This window comes from Artemia franciscana, chromosome 12 (genome assembly GCF_032884065.1).
Source record: "Artemia franciscana chromosome 12, ASM3288406v1, whole genome shotgun sequence".
NCBI lineage: Eukaryota > Metazoa > Arthropoda > Branchiopoda > Anostraca > Artemiidae > Artemia > Artemia franciscana.
In genome coordinates, this window is record NC_088874.1 from 33,123,295 (window position 1) to 33,146,629 (window position 23,335).

Here is a 23,335-nt window from a genome sequence, read left to right on the forward strand (position 1 = left end):
CCAGGCAAGAGTTCTGCGGAGCTTTCCAAAATGTAATGTCATATTCATCAATCTGGCCTGATGTCCACACTTTCCGCAAAAACCGCACAGGTCAGACCCTTACCAGTTTCCAGGAATAAGCTGAGATCGGCGGAATAGGAAAAAAAAGGGCAAAACCAAAGTGTTGCTCTCGCAACACAATTAAACAATAGCGAAAATTCTTACACTCTCCATTAAAGATTTTTTGGACAAATCATTCGGATACCTCTCTTCATGATTCTGCCTTTTTTAATGTTTATGCTGTGGTAGCAAATAAAGCTATTGCTGTGACGTAAAGGAAAACATCCCCTTTCCACGCGGTTCGATGTGTCCCAGCCCACATTAGGAACTGAGCGAAACTATTAAAACTGGAAAAAAAAAATGTGGATTGAACTAACAGGCTCAGTTTTAAGATACTAAAGAGTGGGCTCTAAGGGGGTAATAGCAAATTTCATATTTAGGGTAGTCCTGGCCATGATATTCAAAAGGAATGGAATTAAAAATCTTTTTCAAATAAAAGTAGAGCGACAACAACATTTAAAATAGAAAGAACAGAAAGCATCCAACACATTATAGGACTTATATAGCGTTTTTGATATTTCCGACTCCCCCTCTCGAGAAATCTGAGAGATTTCCAAGATCATCATTTTTCAGTGATGACCTAAGTATTGTTATACAAATATTATGCGAATATTAAACTTGTATTTAAAAGATATTAAGAATAACTAACAATACCTTTAGGGTGGAGACAAGCCACCAGTCCAGGGGCAAGAGTTGTAATTTATGTCTTGGGGCATGTAAGGTTTTTATTCTAATTAAACTGCCTTTGTAATTCAGGGGTCTTTCTTAAGGAATTGGAACAAAATTCGAACTTTAGCTTAAAGAGCGAGATATTGACGAAGGGGCACAACCCCTCATATACGAAATAATTTCTGTTCGCTTTATGTTTTAATGTTGCTCCTTACATTCAGCTGAAAAAACTTGTTTTTTCATTTAATAAATAAATAGTGACTACAACCTTTTGCATCTTGTAATTTTCACTAAGAAGTAACTGCAAATTACAAAGTCCGAACGACAATGTTACATACTTTTAGTAAATTTTTCCTTACTGCGGTAGATGAGCAGAGAGAGTTGTTACTTCGGTATCACTTCTTTTCTAAAATAAAAAAAAAATAATACAGGATTCAGATCTTTTTGCACCTACTCTAGTAACTAGTGACATCCTAGCATTACTACTTTGAAACCAAAAGTACGGCCTTCATTGACAGGTTTTGGCGCCTTCGGTTTGTCTAATTCGGTTTAAAAAGCCACGCAATATTGAAAAACGATTTGTTACCAGGATACAAACTGTATACAGTTTGCAACTGCCACAGTATTTTCGACCGGAGACAACGGATTTATCACTTTCTGCTTTGGTTACGAAAACTACTTATGAAAGATAAGCTGAAATCAGACGTTGCTCCTTACTTTCAGTTAAAAAAAAAATTGTTTTTTATTTAGTAAATAAATAGTGACTACAAACTTTTACTACAGTAGTTCTGACCGGAGACAACAGATTTATCACTTTCTTGTGTGGTTACGAAAACTGCTTATGAAAGATAAGCTGAAATTAGACATTGCTCCTTACTTTCAGTTGAATAAACTTCTTTTTTCATTTAGTAGATAAATAGTAACCACAAACTTTTACTACGGTAATTCCGACCAGAGACCTAAAACTTCATAGATCTAAGAATCGATATGTTCGTTTTTTGGGCATTCTTGTTGATGAAAACTTGTCTTTCAAGCGTCACATTGATTTGATTAAAATGAAGATATGCAGGAGTCTCGGTATTTTAAGGAAACTCAAACGTATTTTCCCTGGATCAATTTTGGAAATCCTTTCCTTCACTGTTAAAACCACTTTCTAAGGTTTATAATAAAGCTAGAAACTTCATTAAGGAAACTAACCGTTCAAGAGTTATCCCATTACTTGATCTCGAGTCACTGTATATTCTTTCGTGTGCATGTTTTACTTTTTCTCAGCTTCATGGTGACCTCCCCCGTCCCCTAAGTGTTCAGCCATCTTTCACCTCTGATCAGAATAATTATAATCTTCGCAATACCGAAAATCATTTTCAAGTTCCTTTTACTCCTTGTGTAAGGTCAGACTTTAATCCTTTAATTGCGAGTTATATTGTATGGAATAAGTTGCCCGAATCAGCTCGAAAGTGCCACTCATTCGGTTTGTTCAAAAAAATTATTAAAAATTCATTGGTTTCTTAGAAATTATTTTATCGCTTTTTATATGTGTATATGCGTGTATGTATGCATATATATTTCCTTATTATTTCATTGGAGTCTATTTTATCTACAGATCTACATAATTAATTTAGTCGATTCAATCTATTAGTCTATTTAGTTTTGTTTTCTATAGTTTTTCATTTTATTTATATTTTCCTCTCTTCTCCTTTTTGCTCTTCCCTCTGTGAGTAAGTGATTATTTTTCTTTTCTTCTCTGAGTAAGTGGCTCGTTCATTTTCCCCTTTTTTACAGGCCAAAGAGCCTTTGGGGAAATAGTAAAATGTAATATTGTATGTGTGTTTCGTGATGAATAAATCTTATCTTATCTTATCTTATCTAGACATCGTATTTATCACTTTCTGGTGTGGTTACGAAAGCTCCTTATGAAAGATAAGCTGAAATCGGGTGTTGCTCCTTACTTTCAGTTGAAAAAACCTGTTTTTCATTTGGTAAATAAATAGTGACTACAAACTTTTACTACTGTATTTCCGACCGGAGACAACGGATTTATCACTTTCTGGTGTGGTTACGAAAACTGCTTATGAAAGATAAGCTGAAATCAGACATTGCTCCTCACTTTCAGTTGAAAAAACTTGTTTTTATTTAGTACATAAATTGTGACTACAAACTTTTACTACATTATTTCCGACTGGAGACAACGGATTTATCACTTTCTGGTGTGGTTACGAAAACTGCTTATGAAAGATAAGCTGAAATCGGACGTTGCTTCTTACTTTCAGTTGAAAAAACTTGTTTTTATTTAGTACATAAATTGTGACTACAAAACTTTTACTACATTATTTCCGACCGGAGACAACGGATTTATCACTTTCTGGTGTGGTTACGAAAACTGCTTATGAAAGATAAGCTGAAATCGGACGTTGCTTCTTACTTTCAGTTGAAAAAACTTGTTTTTATTTAGTACATAAATTGTGACTACAAAACTTTTACTACATTATTTCCGACCGGAGACAACGGATTTATCACTTTCTGGTGTGGTTACGAAAACTGCTTATGAAAGATAAGCTGAAATCGGACGTTGCTCCTTACTTTCAATTGAAAAAACTTGTTTTTATTTAGTACATAAATTGTGATTACAAAATTTTACTACATTATTTCCGACCGGAGACAAAGGATTTATCACTTTCTGGTGTGGTTACGAAAACTGCTTATGAAAGGTGAGCTGAAATCAGACGTTGCTCCTTACTTTCAGTTGAAAAAACCTTTTTTCATTTAGTAAATAAAAAGTGACTACAAACCTTTACTACAGTGTTTCCGACCTGAGACAGCAGATTTATCCCTTCCTGGTGCGGTTTCAAAAACTGCCTATGGAAGATAAGCGGAAATCAGAGATCAGAGTAACCGTCCCTCAAATTATCAGCTATTCAGATTATTCATTTTTTTTTGTTGATATACATTGCTTGGTTTGATTGTTTAGATTATGGAAGTTCATACTTATATAAAGTAGAATTATTCTCTAATCATTAATTGTTTTTTAAACAGTAGTAAATTTTGAATAGTTTTTAAAAAAAAATTAAGAAGTACAATTTTACTTTGAACAATCTTTTTCAATTCATGTTTTAACGGTTGGACCTTAATAATACATTTAAAACCATATCAAAAACAAATTATAGAGGTTTAAAAGCCGAAACATTTAATTTACAACATTGATGACTTACACTAACCCGTGAAATGGGAAAAATTTATAACCGAAAAGTGCTTTTGGTGTCACCCCTATTTGCTGAAAATTGATTTGGCTGTCATGTCCAAATATTGAAATAAGTTGGCTAAATATTCGTTCCTGACGTACGTTTCGCAAACAGAATCAAATTCTTCTTGAGGTAATTGTATAATGATTGCTGGATTGCGCAAAGGTTCAGTTTTAAGTAATAAGTTAAAAGTGGTATTGTTGCTTGATGATTAGGCTATTGGAGCAATTTCTTGTGGTATTTAAGTAATAGTTGCTACATGAGAACTTTTCGATCATTTTAATTGCATAGATCCTAAATATTTAGTTCTTCCAAATAAATATAAACTTAGGATTTTCAAATTTAATAATGGTTCAATATCATAAGGTTTCTTCCTTTGTACACTTAAACCAAAATTTAATTATTTGATTATTTATTTATATAGTGATATTTAAAGAATTTACTGAAAACCGAGGCCATTTTATTATTTTGATCTTGTTTTTGTTTTATTCTTATTTTATCCCTCTGTTTTGAATGTTTATACCCGTTGTTTTCTCCTATATTCTGTATATGGAAGAGCGGTGTGGTCTAAACAATTATTTACCTCTATACTTTAGTAACTGATAGTCAAACAGTTCGTGGTAACGAACTGTAAGTAAGGAGCAGCCCGGCTAAATAGTGACCAAAACTCTAAACAAGAGCAAAGAGCTTATACGGCATGAGCTCTAGCAAAATTTTAAGAATCTATAGATTGTTTTAAAAGGAAAATCAGAGACTTAATGCCGGTAGCGATTAAAAATAAGAGCTCTGAGTCACGAGGTCCTTCTAAATGTCAAAATCCATTAAGATCTGATCACCCACTCGCAAGTTAAAAATACCTCAAATTTTCAAATTTTTCCTCTTCCTTCAGCCCCCCAGATGGTCCAATCAGAGAAAACGACTTTATCAAGCCAATTTTTGCAGCTCCCTGACACACCTGCTAATTTTCATCGTCCTAGCACGTCCAGAAGCACCAAACTTGTGAAAGCACTGAATCCCACCCACAACTCCCCCAAAGAGAGCGGATCCAGTCCAGTTACGTCAATCACGTATCTACGACATTTATAAGCGTTTTTCAAGATTTCCGGTTTTCCCCTCCAACTCCCCCCAATATCAAAAAATCTGGTCAGGACTTGAAATAAAAGCTCTGAGACATGAGTTTCTTCTATATATCAAATTTCATTAAGATCCGGTCAGCCATTCTTAAGTTAAAATACCTCAGTTTTTCCTAATTTTTCCAAATTAACAACCCACAGCTCCCCCAAAGAGAGCGTTCCAATTATGTCAATCACGTATCTATAACTTGTGCTTATTCTTCTCATCAAGTTTCATCCCGATCTCTCCACTCCAAGGGTTTTCCAAGATTTTCGGTTTGCAGGATTTCAAGTTTCCCCTTCCAGCTCCCCCAATGTCACTGGATCTGGTTGGGATTTGAAATAAAAGTTCTAAAGCACAACATCCTTCTAGATATTAAATTTCATTAAGATCTGATCATCGGTTGGTAAGTTACAGATACCTCATTTATTCTAATTTTTCCGAATTACTCACCCACCAAAAAAAAAAAATTCCACCAAAGAGAGCGGATACGGTCCGGTTATGTCAGTCACGTATCTTGGACTTGTGCTTATTCTTCCCACCAAATTCCATCCTGGTCTCTCTGCTTTAAGCATTTTCCAGGATAATGACGAAGACCACACTGCCTTTCCATAATACAACTACAGAAGAGAGAATAATGAGGACTTTTTTCCGAAGACAGTGAACCAACAAAACCTATTTGAATTTCGGCCCTATATCTAAGCGCCGTCTTCAGCAAAGAAAATAATAAACAATAAAACACTTACAATAAAAGTTTTCGGTTAAAAATCCATTCTTTTTTTTAAGATAGCCTTGGCATCATTACTTCTTAACGAAAAGTTCAGCCAAGACTTTGTGATAAAAGCTAAAATTTTACAAGCTAAAAAGGTTCATTCATTGAACTAACTGTATTTATTAAAAATTGGAATAATTTCTTATTGCGATATTTGCCTTCTCTACAGCTAATCTTGTAGTTCTTTTGGGATTGGACTTGTTTTTATTCGTTCCTATTTTTGTTTTATTTCGAATTAGATTTTTTTTGTAATTAATTTTGTGTACATAGGGTTGAGTGTGTATTCACCCAAGTCTCTATTTAGGGATGTATTATTTTTTAAGTTTCGTTTGATTTCGATTGCCTCGCGGACAGTTTGTTTGATTTCTAGTTCATTGCTAATTAGAATTGTTTCGTCAAATAGAACATAATGGTTAGGATTTTCAAATCGGGGAAACGACAATTTCTAATTTAATCTGGTCTGGTTCCTGATACGCATGCCAAATTTCATTGTCCTAGCTTACCTGGAAGTGCCTAAAGTAGCAAAACCGGGACAGACAGACAGACAGAACGACAGTCCAACAGAATTTGCGACTGCTATATGTCACTTGGTTAATACCAAGTGCCATAAAAAAACTGAATTTTGATACCAATAGAGGCACCAAAAGAGATTTTTATGCTGATTTTAAATATACCAGCTTCATCAAAATTAGTCATACTAATCAAAAGTTGCGAGCCTGAGAAAATTTGCATTATTTTCAAAAAAAGCGGTCAACACTCCCCTAAAATCATAGAATCTTAACAAAAATCACACCATCAGATTCAGCGTATCAGAGAACCCTATTGTAGAAGTTTAAGCTCCTATCTACAAAAATATGGAATTTTGTATATTTTGCCAGAAGGCAGATCACGGATGCGTGTTTGTTTGTTTGTTTTTTTGTTCTTTTTTCCCAAGGGTGATCGTATCCCAGTGATCCTGGAATGTTGCGAGAGGGCTCATTCTAACGGTAATGAAAAGTTCTAGTGACCTTTTTAAGTGACCAAAAAATTGGAGGGCACCTAGACCCCCTCTCACGCTAATTATTTTCCCAAAGTCAACGGATCAAAATTCTGAGATAGCCATTTTATTCAGCGTAGCAGAAAACCTTATAACTATGTCTTTGGGGACGACTTACTCCCCCACTGTCCCCGTGGGAGGGGCTACAAGTTAAAAACTTATTTTTAAGGTTATTGGGAAGTGTACAGACGTTTTCAGGGGGATTGTTTGGTTGGGGGGGGGGACTAAGAAGAGGGGGATATTTTGGGGAGACTTTCCATCGAGGAATTTGTCATGGGGGAAGAAAATTTTCATGAAGGGAGTGCAGGATTTTCTTGCATTATTTACAAAAAAAACAATGGAAAAATAAATATGAAGAAGTTTTTTTAAACTCGGGACAAAATTTAAGCTTTAGTGCAAAGAGCGAGGTACTGACGAGGGGGTGAACCCCCTCATATATGTAATAAAAACATGAAAATGCAAAAGTTCGTTACGTAAGCTAATGTGTAAGTTACGTATATCTTTTACTAATAAAAACATTCGTAAAAATTAAAAGTTCTAATGCCTTTTTAAGCAACCAAAAAATCGGAGGGCAGCTAGGCTTCCTACCCCGCTCTTTTTTTCTCAAAATCATTCGATCAAAACTATGAGAAAGCCATTTAGCCAAAAAAAAAAATATGCAAGTTTCGTTTTAATTATCCCTCTTTGGAGAGCCAAAATCAAAACATGCATTGGTTCAAAAACGTTCAGAAATTAAATAAAAAAAAACAGTTTTTTTAACTGACAGTAAGGAGCGACATTAAAACTTAAAACGAACAGAAAATACTGCGTATATGAAAAAGGCTGCTCCTCGTTAACGCCCCGCTCTTTACGCTAAAGTTTTTTTTACTGTTTTAGAAAGAAGAGTTGAGAGAAAGAGTCAAACTTTAGCGTAAAGAGCGGGGCGTTGATGAAGAAGCAGCCCCTTACATATACGAAGTAATTTCTGTTCGTTTTAAGTTTTAATGTCGTTCCTTACTTTCAGTTAAAAAAAAAGCTTGTTTTTTTTATTTAAATGCCATAAAAGGCCTACTGCAGCTAGGCCTATTGCAGAAACAATCAATATGTTACCGTGATGACTCATGGTTGAGTCATGGATCAACGATCAATATGTTACCGTGATGACTCATGGTTGACTCATGACTCATGGATGACTCATGGTTTGGATGACTCATGGTGTGAATGGTGTGAATGTCCAAAATCTGGTTAATGTCGACATTCACAGGTGAATGTCCGATATTCCTTTATATCTGTTTAGATTCAATTGGCGTTGCGAGTCATCTTTTTCAGTCTTATCCAAGCTTTGATGGTAAAAGTTAAAATTAGGTTAGTTTAGGTTAAATTTGGTTATATATTTCAGAAATGGGTTAAAAACCTAACTTAAGCTAATCGATCCCAACCTAACAACCAAATCTACCCTACCTAACCGGTCGTCATCAAACCTCGCATTAAAGAGATAAACATGACTGGCAGCGTTTACTAAATCCAAGGAGAAAAAAAGGTATTTCGGACATTCATCGGGACATTCACAAATTTCGGAGTCACGATAGCAAATATAGTGGTGTTTTGAATATGGAAACAACAAAACAGCCAATTTTAATCTAGACATCATAGCAAAGAGAAAAAGAGAAATTATTTCCATGTAATTCCATTATAACAATCACATTGTTCCTTATTCATGGAGAGATATGACAACCCTGAGTCATGCTGCCTCGAATCATTGTAATAAATGTTATAGTAGCTTTAAACCCAATTCCATTCCTAAGACATCCCGACTATGTCATTTTGACAACCTGGATACACTTAGACAATTTATATTCAGTTCAATAGTAGTAGTAATAATAGTATTAGTTGCAGTAGTATTAATTATAGCAGTGGAAGTAGTAACATTAGCATGCATAGTAGTCAAACAGTTCGTGGTAACGAACTGTAGTAAGGAGCGACCCGGCTCAATAGAAACCAAAGCTACGGAACTTTGATACCAATAGTTACATCAAAAGAATCACATTTTAATGCTGGTTTTAAATATATAAGTTTCATCAAGTTTAGTCTTACCCATCGAAAGTTACGAGCCGGAGAAAATTTGCCTTATTTTAGAAATAGGGGAAAACACCCCCTAAGAGTCATACAATCTTAACGAAAATCACAGCATCAGATTCAGCGTATCAGAGAGCCATATTGTAGAAGTTTCAAGCTCCTATCTACAAAAATGTGGAATTTTGCATTTTTTGCCAGAAGACAGATCACGGATGCGTGTTTATTTGTTTTGTGGTTTGTTTTTTTCCCCAGGGGTGATCGTATTGACTGAGTAGTCCTAGAATGTCGCGAGAGGGCTCATTCTAACGTAAATTAAAAGTTCAAGTGTCCTTTCTAAGTGAACAAAAAATTGGAGCGCATATAGGCCCCCTCCCACGCTCATTTTTTCACAAAAGTCTGCGGATCAAAATTCTGAGATAGCCATTTTATTCACCATAGTCGAAAAACCTAATAACTATGTCTTTGGGGACGACTTACTCCCCCGCAGTCTCCATGGGGGGGGGTGCAAGTTGCAAACTTTGACCTGTGTTTACACATAGTTATGGTTACTAGGAAGTGTACAGACGTTTTCAGGGGGATTTTTTTGGTTTAGGGGGGGGCTACGTGGGAGGATATTCCCATTAAGAAACTTCTCATGGGGGAAGAGAATTTCAATGAAGGGGCGCAGGAGATTTTCTAGCATTATTTGAAAAAATGAAAAAATAAATATGAAAAGTTTTTTGTACTGAAAGTAAGGAGCAGCATTAAAACTTAAAACGAGCAAAAAATATTACGCATATGAGGGGTTTACCTCCTCGTTATCATGAGGGAAGAGAATTTCCATGAAGGGGGCGAAGGATTTTCTACCATTATTTAAAAAAAACATTGAGAAAATAAATAAATAAAAAATGTTTTTTCAACTGCAAATAAGAAGCAGCATTAAAACTTAAAATGAAAATAAATTAATACATATATAAGGGTTTTTGTCTCCTCCTCAATACCTCACTCTTTACGCTAAAGTATTTTCAGTAATTTCAACTATTTATTCTACGGCCTTTGTGATTCAGGGGTCATTCTTAAAGAATTATGACCACATTCAAGCTTTAGTGTAAAGAGCGAAGTATTGACGATGGGGTGAGCCTCCTCACATACGTAGTAAGAATATACAAATATAGAAGTTCGTTACGTAAGTTAATTCGTAAGTGACGTATATTTTTTACCAATGAAAACGTTTGTAAAAAATTAAAAGTTCTAGTTGCTTTTTTAAGTAATCAAAAACTTGGAGGGCAATTAGGCCTCCTCCCTCGCTCCCTTTTTCTCAAAATCTTCCGATTAATTGCAATTAATTAATATGCTAATTTCGTTTTAATTATTTATGTGCGGAGAGCCAAGATCAAAACATGCATTAATTCAAAACGTCCAGAAATTAAATAAAAAAAACAAGTTTTTGTAAATGAAAGTAAGGAGCAACATTAAAACTTAAAACGAACAGAAATTACTCCGTATATGAAAAGGGCTTTTCCTCCTCAACGCCCCGCTCTTTACGCTAAAGTTTCTTACTGTTTTAAAAACAGAGTTAAGAGAAAGAGTCAAACTTTAGCGTAAAGTTTGAAAAACAAGAGCTAAGAGCTCATATGGCACTTGTGACGAGGCGAGAAGAGCTAAGAGCCAAGAGATCATATGGTATGAGCTCTAACAAAATTCTATGAATCAATAGATTGATTTAAAAAGGAAAATAAGAGGCTTAATGCCGGTCAGGATTTAAAATAAGAGCTCTGAGTCACGATATCCTTCTAAATATCAAAATTCATTAAGATCCGATCACCCACTCGTAAGTTATAAATACCTAATTTTTTCTAGTTTTTCCTCTCCCTTTAGCCCCCCAGATGGTCGAATCTGGGAAAACGACTTTATCAAGTCAAATTGTGCAGCTCCCTAACACGCCTATTAATTGTCATCGTCCTAGCACGTCCAGAAGCACAAAACTTGCCAAATCACTGAGCCCCTCCCCCAAATCCCCCAAAGAGAGTGAATCCAGTACGATTCTGTCAATCACGTATCAAGGACATTTGTTTATTCTATCCACCAAGCTTCATCCCGATTCCAACACTCCAAGTGTTTTTCCAAGATTTCCCCCTCCAACTCCCCCCAATGTCAAATGATCTGGTCGAGATTTGAAATAAGAGCTCTGAGACATGAATTCTTTCTAAGAATCCAATTTCTTTAAGATCCGATCATCTATTCGTAAGATAAAAATATCCCCAATTTAATACCCCAATTTTCACGTTTTCCAAGAATTCCAGTTTCCCCTCCAACTCCCCCCAACGTCACAGGATCTGGTCGGAATTTAAAATAAGAACTTTAAAGCACAAGATCCTTCTAAATATCAAATTTCATTAAGATCTGGTCACCCTTTCGTAAGTTACAAATACCTCAATTTTCAAAATTACCCCCCCTCCAATTCCACCAAAGAGAGCAGATCGGGTCCGGTTATCTCAGTCACGTATCTTAGACAGGTTTTTATTATTCCCATCCAGTTTCATCCTGATCTCACCGCTTTAATATTTTCTAAGATTTCCACCACCCCCCCCCCCCTTAACTGCCCTCCCCCAATTACGCTTGATCCGGTTGAGATTTAAAATAAGAGATCTGAATTACGAGGTCCTTCTAGATATGAAGTTTCATGAAGATCCGATCACTCCTTCGTAAGTTAAAAATACGTCATTTTTTCTTATTTTCAGAATTAACCCCCCCCCCCAATAGATCGGATCCGTTCTAATTATGTAAATCACATATGTAAGACTTCTGCTTATTTTTCCCACCAAGTTTTATCCCGATCCCTCCAATCTAAGCGTTTTCCATGATTTTAGGTTCCCCCACCCCAAACTTCCCCCAACGTCACCAGATCCAGTCAGGATTTAAAATAATAGCTTTGAGACAGGATATCCTTCTAAATATCAAATTCCATTGAGATCAGATAACCCGTTCGTAAGTTAAAAATACCTCATTTTTTCTAATTTTTCAAAATTAACCCCTCCCCCAACTACCCCAAAGAGAGCGGATCCGTTCCGGTTATGTCAATCATGTATCTAGGACACGTATTTTTTCCACCAAGTATCATCCCGATCCCTCCACTCTAAGTGTTTTTCAAGTTTTAGGTTTCCCCCTCCCAACTCCCCCCCCAATGTCACCAGATCTGGTCGGGTTTAAAATAAGAACTCTGAGCCACGATATCCTTCTAAATATCAAATTTCATTGAGATCTGATCACCTCTTCCTAAGTTAAAAATACCTCATTTTTTCTAATTTTTCAGAAATACCCCCCCCCCCAACTATCCCAAAGAGAACGGATCCGTGCTGTTTGTGTCAATCATGTATCTAGCACTTGTGTTTATTTTTCCCACCAAGTTTCATCCCGATCCCTCCACTCTAAGTGTTTTCCAAGTTTTAGGTTTCCCCCTCCCAACTCCCCCCCCCCCAATGTCACCAGATCCGGTCGGGATTTAAAATAAGAGCTCTAAGACACGATAGCCTTCTAAACATCAATTTTCATTGAGATCCTATCACCCGTTCGTAAGTTAAAAATACCTCATTTTTTCTAATTTTTCAGAATTGCCCCCCCCCCCAACTACCCTAAAGAGAGCGGATCCGTTCCGATTATGTCAATCATGTATCTGGGGCTTGTGCTTATTTTTCCCATCAAGTTTCATCCCGATCCCTCCACTCTAAGTGTTTTCCAAGATTTTAGGTTTCCCCCCCTCCAACTCATCAGATCCGGTTGGGATTTAAAGTAAGAGCTCTGAGACACAATATCATTCCAATTATCAAATTTCATTAAGAGCCCATCACCCATTCATAAGTTAAAAATACTTCATTTTTTCTATTTTTCCGTATTAACCGGCCCCCCACTCCCCCCAGATTGTCAAATTGGGAAAACGACTATTTCTAATTTAAGCTGGTCCTGTCCCTGATACGCTTGCCAAATTCCATCGTCCTAGCTTGCCTGGAAGTGCCTAAAGTAGCAAAACCGGGACCGACAGAATTGGCGATTGCTATATGTGGCACTTGGTTAATACCAAGTGCCATAACGAGTATTTGTTACCAGGAAACAAAATCTATACGGCTCACAGCTTAGATATTAATACAGTTACGAAAACTCCTATCTTGCCCATGAGAAGCTTTTGGTACAGAGCTCTGAACTTGGCACCTCCTCCATGCCCACATTCCGACACGCAGGTCGTACTACAACGCCATAGGCGGGAACGCAATTTTGTTGTATACACAGCTTAGTGACCAATATCAGTTTGCTGTCTCCATCTACTAGCGTAGCTTCCGCGCACTGTGTCCCAAAAATAAATCGACTGTTCATAATTGTATATTTGAATTTATGCTGTGATACGGTTTGCTCATGCCACTGTATTTCCAGCTTGAGATAACAGTTTTATTGTTTTCTGGTGTGGTAACGCAAACTCCTTTCGAGAGACAAGCTGAAATCAGAGATCAGAGTTACCGTCCCTCAGATTATCAGCTATTCAAAAATTATTTCGTTATATTAGTTTTGCCTCAAACTAAGTGTGTAAATGAAGGAACTTTATAGTTGCAAAAATTAGAATTGTTATCTATTTTTTAATTGTTTTTTCAACAGTAATATGTTTTAAATAGTCTTTAAAAAAAATTGATAAGTACAATTTAACCTTAAAAAATCTTTTTCAGTTCATAGTATAACAGTTGGGAGCTTAATAATACATTTAAAACCATACAAAACACAAATTATAGAGATTTAAAAGCCGAAACATTTAATTTGCAACATTGATGACGTACATCAAGAAGCCGCGTAAACATTATACAGGGTTTGTCTATTATTGATGTGTTTGCCGAGAGCATAGGCCGTGAAATGTCCTTCTTTTGGTGTCACCCCTATTTGCAAAAAATCTATTTGGCTATCATTTCCAAATATTGAAATAAGTTGGCTAAATATTCCTTCCTGACATAAAGTTTCGCAAATAAAACCAAATTCTTCTTAAGTTATTTGTATAACGATTGCTGGATTGCGCAAAGATTCAGTTTTAAGTAATTGAGTTTAAACTGATGTTTTTGCTTGATGATATTGGAGCAATTTCTTGTGGTATTTAAGTTATATGTGCTACGTGAGAACTTTACTATTATTTATTTGTATGGATCCTAAATGTTTATAGTTCTCTTAAATAAATATCGATTTTATCGATTTTGCAAGTTTAGTAATGGCTCAATATCATAACGTTTTTTACTTTGTACGATGAAACCTAAATCTGATAATTTGATTTTCTATATATATATATATATATATATATATATATATATATATATATATATATATATATATATATATATATATATATAGTGATAAATGATTTTTTATATATATAATTTGATAATAGATAATTATCAAAGATAATTAAAAAATAAAATAGATAAAATTATAATAGATAAAAATAAAATAAATAGATAAAATTATAATAAAATTATAATTTTTTATTATAAAATATAATAAAAAATTATAATAGATAATTAAAAAAATAATTATCACAGACAATCAAAATATAATAGATAATTTGATTTTTTTTATGTATATAGTGATATTTAAAGAATTTACTGAAAAACCCATGCCATTGTTTATTTTATTCTTGCTGTTGTTTTATTCTGGTTCTGTCCCATTGTTTTGCATATTTATACCAGTTTTTTCTCTCTTATATTCTGTAAATGCAAGAGCGGTTTGGTTTAAGAAATTACTTACCTTTATACTTTAGTAACTGATAGTCAAACAGTTCGTGGTAACAAACTGAAAGTAAGGAGCGACCCGGCTCAATAGTTGCCGAAACTATAAAAAAAAACATAATTTTGATACTAATAGATATATCAAAAGAATTGGAATTATATGCTGATTTTAAATATTTTAAGTTTCGTCAAGTTTGGTCCTACTAATCAAAAGTTACGAGCCTGAGAAAATTTGCCTTATTTTTGAAAAAAGGGGGTAACACCCCCTAAAAGTCATCAAATATTAGTGATGGTACCATCAGATTCAGCGTGTTTAAGGGCCTTACTGTAGACGTTTCAAGCTACCATCTGAAAAAATTTAGAGTTTTAAATTTTTTGACAGAAGAAAGATCACGAATGCTTTTTTATTTGTCTTTTTTTGTTTTGTTTTTTTCGAGGGATGATTACACCGACCCAGCGGTCCTAAGATATTGCAAGAGGGCTCATTCGAACTTAAATTAGAATTTCTAGTGCCCTTTTTAATTGACCATAAAATATGAGGGCAACTAGGCCCCCTCTAACGCTCTTTTTTCCCAAAGTCACCGGATCATAATATTGAGATAGCCATTTTGTTCTGCATATTCAAAAAATCTAGTAACTACGTCTTAGAGGATAACGAAATCACCCACAGTCCCCGGGGTAAGGGCTGCAAGTTACAATAGCATTGGTTACTGGGAAGCATACAGACGTTTTCAGGCGAAATTTTTTCCTAGGGGGGGGGGGGGGTCAGTGGAAGACGATTAGGTGGGAGAATCTTTCCGTGGAGGAATTTTTAATGGGGGAAGAGAATTTTCCTTGAATGAGGGCGCCGGATTTCCCAGCATTATTTAAATAACAATCAGAAAGTAAATAAAAAATAAGTTTTTTCAACTGAAAGTAAGGAGAAACATTAAAACTAAAAAAATAACAGAAATTATTGTTTATTTGAAGGGATGTGTCCCCTCTTCAATACCTCAATCTTTATTCTACAGTTTTTTTTAGTACATTCAGAAAAGATATTCAGTCTAATTAAACGGCCTTTGTGATTCAGAAGTATTTTTTTAAAGAATTGGAAAAAAATTCGAACCCTACCTTAACCCTTTCAGGACCAAGCCCTCGTATTTCAAAAAAAAAAATTGACGAAAAAAAATGATTCCTGACCAAAAAGGCACGCTGATCCTGAATATGCTCATAAAAACCTTCTAAAATGAGTAGGGAAAAATCTGTTCAAAGCGGGACTCTGCAGTCCCGCTGGGCAAATGAACCTGGCTAAATAATAGCCGAATGGACCGAGAAGTCCCACTGAGAAAGTTTATTTTTTCTAAAAGAAAAAATCGTTTATTCAGAATTTGAAACTTCAATTGAAATGTTATTCAAACTCAGTCTTTGATGATACTCATGATGCTTAGCAAAACAAACTTTCTGTTCATTGATGCACAACGTCAGACCACATTTGAAGCAAAATGAGTGTGGTCTTGATTCAACTTGCTTTAGAGAACACATTTCACATCTTGAGTGTTGAGAAACAGATTTAGGCCAGTGATCACCCAGGCCACTAAGACGGTCATCGTCTAGAACCAAGGCACTGCAACTCCCTTGTCTTTTCTTGTTAACTGCAACAGCCTTCTGAAAAGTGCTTCCATTTTTTTTGTTCAACTGTGGCAAATACACGAGTCCTCTCACGACCCTTCGCCAAAACTCAAGCAGTGTCAATTTTTCTTTGGAAAAAAGAGAGTGTGCAAAACATGGGCATTACAGAGCATCAAATCAACAAAATCCCCAAAAAGTCGATGCCACCATTTTAACGACTTTCTATCTCTTCCACCTGCTACCCTTTTCTGTTTTGAAAGGCCTACACCTACCATATGGTCATTACAATCTTTTCCTACTTGAGGGGCTGTGATAACCGAGGTGGATCCATCATAATTTTTTTTCTTTTTACAGAGGCTACTTCTGTATCATGGTAGTTGAAAGCAAACAGAACAGTCTTGGAATCCCTCCATTTATAGACACCAATTGATCCACAATGTTTCAACACTCAGGTAAGTTCCAGGTTTCAGTTCAGGTAAGTTCCAGGTAAGTTCAGGTAAGTTCCAACTACTTGAAACAGAAGTTTAGCAGGTCAATCGTTGGTCGCAGCTTGAAAGGGCTGTCTTTTTTGCCAGCTGTGATTTAAAAAAAAAAAGAAATTAGAGATAGAGGCACGCTGCCGATTTGTCATCAGAAAGTTCAACCAAACCAAACGTCACAGATCATAGAAAATTAAAATAAACCACAAGAAAACAATTCCGAGAGTGCTGCTGCTTTAGAAATTACTAATGGTCGAGCATTTTCGAAAGTGTCATTTTAATCAACTTCTACCAGCGGGACTTTACAGTCACCACCGCACAAGGGCATTGTCCACCAGGGGGGACACATTTGCCGCTTTTCACTATTTTCAATAAAAATCCAAAATACTTTTTAATTACTAAAAACACAAACCCTTCTTCACGGAAAAAACTATTTTCAAAGTCTAACATTACAAAGAATCTAGTTGGGACATTCCCCTCCTCATACATACCTCAATGATGGCTGCATATAACTTATATCAGAAACAAAAAATGACTCACTTGAGCTCAGATTATATCTCAGCGTTAGAGAGGAAAGGGTAGGGTTAATAAACAATTAAACTGGATGTTATTCAGCAAATCCAGTAAAAGACAAACTTGAAAAAAAATTTCTTTTGAATATGACTCAGTAATAATCTTATTAGTATAGTGTTTGCATCCGAGAGGATAGAAATAACCTACTATCATCCCAATAGGTATTTATTACTAATATTGAAATATTTTATTTTTAAAAAAACCTCTAATAATATTTAGCTATGTTTTGAATGATATATTATACCATTTACCTGGTTTTTTTGTATCTTTGAAATTACATATATCCCTAACTGTATTGAATTTCTTCTTCGTAGTTAATGTGTAACTGAGCAAAAATCAAAATTCTGCAAGTTGTTTTTGTTTTCTTGGTAAATAAATTTTTTTGTTTTCTTGCTAAAGTAAATGAAGATTCGGTTAACGAAAATATAGTTTTGGTCTGAACAAAATAATGCAAAATGTATTTGTTTTCTCAAAACTGAAGATGCATTAAATGTTTAACTAAATTCGATGCCGGGTAAATGAATACCCATATCAACTAAGCCGAAAACAGTTTGTTTTTTAAAGGGACACATGTTGCTATTGAGCATATGCTTTTTATTTAAAATACTTCATTGGTAAAAATGCCAAAAGTATCCTTTTTGAGATCCCAAATTGTCACCCAAAGTGAAAAACTTGTCGTAAAAACTCTAAAATGCCCCTTTGCTGGCAGCTTTAGCTCCAAAACCTGTGACCTTCTACCATTTTACGGCAAAAACCTGTGACCATATAAAAAACTTCTGAAATTACACAGGAAACCTATGAAGATGGCAACACTGATGGGAATTACCACTCATCATGGTTACACTCCAGCGATGTTAGTGGTACTAATCGGGGTCTTTAAAAAAGTACTACTAATACATGAAAAGTACAACCTCCCGAAAAAATTTCCGCGTGTTGCGCAGTACACCGAACGCATCTCGAGGTGCACATATAGCCAGGTTAATTTTTTATTTCTCTACCGCTAGGTCTGACTTCTGATATAACAGAAAAGGGCAACTTATCTGGGGTGCAACTACAAAGGTAATTTTACTCATGAGGAGCTATTTGACTTAGTCTTGTTCATCTTTGGTTTTGTTGTAGCTCTTTGCTTTTCTTTTAATTTTTTTTTTTTGTGGAAAAAGTTCCTTTTCAATTAATTATAATAAAAAATCCCAATTCCATATTTTACCTTTTGTATGCTTTATACACTTTTTTGTCAATGGATTAATGACCTTATGACAGAACTGTAGGCATGGTTGCCACAGGTTTTGATTAAATCAGCATTTTTTGTATAATTTCTGTTACAGTAATAGTTTCTTTTATACTATTTTGTAAAAGTGACTTTTCTATCCTAAACTAGTAATATTTAAGAAAAATGATTTTTCATATCAACTCTAAACTCTTTCGTGATTTAGTAAATTTTTCACTTCAGTTTATATATATTTTTAGGGACTTTCAGAATCATACAGACTACTTCACAATTTTAGACCGGGCAGGAATTTCAAATGTATGAAATTCCTGGATGATGTTGCTCCTTACTTTCAATTGAAAAAACTTATTTTTTTATTTAATTTCTGATCGTTTTTCAAATAATGTTATTAAATCTGGCTCACTCTCCATGAAAAATCACGGGAATCTCCTCAGTGGAAAGTTCTTACCAGATAAGACCTCCCTCCCGGTAAAAAATTTTCCGGACAATTCCATCCTCTCTGAAAATCCAAACCCCTTCGTAAATTTCTTGCAGACGATTGAGCCTGAAAAATTCTTCAGGCTGACTAGCAAAATTGGATTTGACTAGCAAATTGACTAGCGAAATTGAGTTGGCGAGGAGAAAGAAAAATATATAAAAGAATTTTCTGTAAAAATTCTATCAAATCCCCTAGCTCAGAATTTCCTCTTGAAAGATCATCCCTGGAAATTTCCCTCCACACAGAAAACTATCCTCATGGAAACCCTTTACCCGTGTATAATCCCCCTCCAAAAATTTCCTGTATACTTCCCGATAACAAATACTATACGTAAGCAATGGACAAATTATATAGCTTAAGAAACTATTCCCAGGGGTCATGTTATCTGCAAAGGCATAGTTTTGAGACTTTTCAACTATGCTGAACAAAATTGCTTTCTAAAAATTTTGATTGGATGATTTTGGGGAAAAAAGGGTCGTGGAAGGGGGGCTAGTTGTCCTCCCAATTTATTTGGTCACTTAAGAAAGGCACTAAAACTTTTAATTTCAATTCAAATGACCACTCTCTCGATTTTATAGGGCCATTAGGTTGACACGATCACCCCTGGGAAAAAAAACACGTATCTTGATCTTTCTACTAACAACAAAAAATGCAAAATTCCATATTTTTTCATACAGCAGCTTGAAGCGTCTAGAACAGGGTTTTCTGATACGCTGAATCTGATGGTGTGATTTTTATCGAGATCATTTGACTTTTAGGGTGTTTTTTCTCTTTTTTCATATTTTCTCAGGCTCGTTTATTTGACTAAAGAACCTTGAATATATTTTTGGTTTGTTAAGCAATAAACTCTATTTATTAGAAAATCTACAATCTATCAAGATTTTTGTTCGAATCTCTAAAAATCTAGAAGGTTTTACTCAATAACCGTAAGTAATGAGAAAATGAATATTTTAATTAAAACTCGATCTACATTTTTCTAATAAAATCATATATTTTGGTGAAATAAAAACAAAAGATTGTCGTCAAATATATCCGTGTTAAAAAGACATCCTTGAATTCCGTTGTTCTGCTTTGTTGAAATATTTTTTCATGGCTATCATATTTTTCCTTAAGTGAATGTCAGATAGGGAGGCCAAAAAAAGCACTTGTTTTTATCGTGTTGTAATATAAAATTTTTAACCAGTGAAAATAACGTAAACCCTGGTAGGTTCTTTTCTCTGATATTCTTAGCAAAAACCAAGCTTAAAAAAATTCCGCCAAAATTGCCTTAAAGCATTTTTAACCAGTGAAAATAACGTAAACCCTGATAGGTTCTTTTCTCTTATATTCCTAGCGAATACCAAGCTTAAAAAAATTCCGCCAAAATTGCCTTTTTTCAAAATTGTTCATTTTTACAAGTGAACACTCTGCTTCTTCGCGTTTTTCTTCCTGAGTCATATTAAAAATTTCGTTTATTTCACCTTTCCAGTGCTCCTTGAAATCCCCACCTCCCCCAGGGCCAGTCATGGACATTGTACGTTTTAGTCACTTGAACCAATATAGTTCATGGTTTGTCGCTCAATCAAACAGTTCGTGGTAACGAACTGTAGTAAAGAGCGACCCGGCTCAATAGTAACCAAAACTCTAAAAAATGGAATTTTGGTACCGATAGCTACATCAAAAGAATCTCATTTTAATGCTGATTATAAATATATAAGTTTCATCAAATTTAGTCTTACCCATCAAAAGTTACGAGCCTGAGAAAATTTGCGTTATTTTAGAAAATAGGGGAAAACACCCCCTAAAAGTTATAGAATCTTAACGAAAATCACACATTCAGACTCAGCGTATCAGAGAACCATACTGTAGAAGTTTCAAGCTCCTATCTACAAAAATGTGGAATTTTATATTTTTTGCCAGAAAGCAGATCACAGATGCGTGTTTATTTGTTTGTTTGTTTGTTTGTTTTTTGTTGTTTTTTTCCAAGGGGTGATCGTATCGACCCAGTTGTCCTAGAATGTTGCGAGAGGGCTCATTCTAACGGAAATGAAAAGTTCTAGTGCCCTTTTTAAGTGACCAAAAAAATTGGAGGTCACCTAGGCCCCCTCCCACGCTAATTATTTTCCCAAAGTCAACGGATCAAAATTCTGAGATGGCCATTTTATTCAGCAAAGTCGAAAAACCTTATAACTATGTCTTTGGGGACGACTTACTCTCCCACAGTCCCCGTGGGAGGGGTTACAAGTTCAAAACTTTGACCAGTGCTTACATATAGTAATGGTTATTGGGAAGTGTACAGGCGTTTTCAGGAGGATTTTTTGGTTGGAGGCAGGGGTTGAGAAGAGGGGATATGCTGGGGGAACTTGCCATCGAGGAATTTGTCATGAGGGAAGAAAATTTCCATGAAGGGAGCGCAGGATTTACTAGCATTACTTAAAAAAACAATGAAAAAATAAATATGAAAAAGTTTTTTTTTCAGCTGGAAGTAAGCAGCAACATTAAAACTTAAAACGAACAGAAATTATTACCCATATGAGAGGCTCACCTCCTCCTAATACCTCGCTCTTTACGCTAAAGTATTTTTAGTAATTTCAACTATTTATTCTGCGGCTTTTGTGATTCAGGGGTCTTTCTTAATGAATTGGGACAAAATTTAAGCTTTAATGTAAAGAGCGAGGTACTGACGAGGGGGCGAACCCCCTCATATATGTAATAAAAACATGAGAATACAAAAGTTCTTTACGGAAGCTAATTTAGAAGTTACGTATATCTTATACTTATAAAAAGATTCGTAAAAAATTAAAAGTTCTAGTTGCCTTTTTAATTAACAGAAAATCGGAGGGCAACTAGGCTTCCTCCCCCGCTCTTTTTTTCTCAAAATCATTCGATCAAAATTATGAGAAAGCCATTAAGCCAAAAAAAAAATAAATATACAAATTTTGTTTTAATAATTCCTCTGCGGAGAGCCAAAATCAAAACATGCATTGATTAACTTTCAGAAATTAAATTTTAAAAAAGAAATTTTTTAAATGAAAGTAAGGAGCGACATTAAAACTTAAAACGAACAGAAATTACTCCGTATATGAAAGGGGCTTTTCTTTCTCAACGCCCCGCTCTTTACGCTAAAGTTTTTTACTGTTTTAAAATGTAGAGTTAAGAGAAAGAGTAAACCTTTAGCGTAAAGAGCAAGGCGTTGAGGAGGAAAAGCCCCTTTCTTATGAGGAGTAATTTCTGTTCGTATTAAGTTTTAATGTTGCTCCTTACTTTCAGATAAAAAACTTGATTTTTTAAATTTAATCTGAATAAAATTTAAGGTGTTCCTATGGAAACTGCCGTCTTGCGCTTTTATACATATAATGTCTTTTATAGAGAAGATAAATATCGAGGGCTCTCTGTAAAAAATATTACTATATATATATATATATATATATATATATATATATATATATATATATATATATATATCAAATTATCATATTTAGGTTTCATTGTACAAAGGAAGAAGCATTATGGTATTGAACCATTATTAAATTTGCAAAATCCTTAGAACTATAAATATTTAGGATCCATACAAATAAATAATATATATATATATATATATATATATATATATATATATATATATATATATATATATATATATATCAAATTATCATATTTAGGTTTCATTGTACAAAGGAAGAAGCATTATGATATTGAACCATTATTAAATTTGCAAAATCCTAAGAACTATAAATATTTAGGATCCATACAAATAAATAATAGCTGAGTTCTCTGTTCTCACGTAGTACTTATAACATAAATATCATAAGAAATTGCTCCAATAGCCTATTCGTCAAGTAACAACACCACTTTTAACTCAATTCCTTAAAACTGAACCTGTACGCAATCCGACAATCATTATACAATTACCTCAAGAAGAATTTGATTTTATTTCCGAAACGTACGTCAGAAACGAATATTTAGCCAACTTATTTCAATATTTGGACATGATAGCCAAATCATTTTTCAGCAAGTAGGGGTGACACCAAGAGCACTTTTCGGTTATAAATTTTGGCATTTCACGGCCTATACTATCGGCAAACACATCAATAGTAGAACAAGAGCTAAGAGTTCATATGGCACTTGTGACGAGGCCGGAAGAGCCAATAGCTCATGCGGTATGAGCTCTAGCAAAATTCTAAGAATCAATAGATTGATTTAAAAGGAAAGTCAGAGACTTAATTCCGGTCGGGATTTAAAATAAGAGCTCTTAGTCACGAGGTCCTTCTAAAT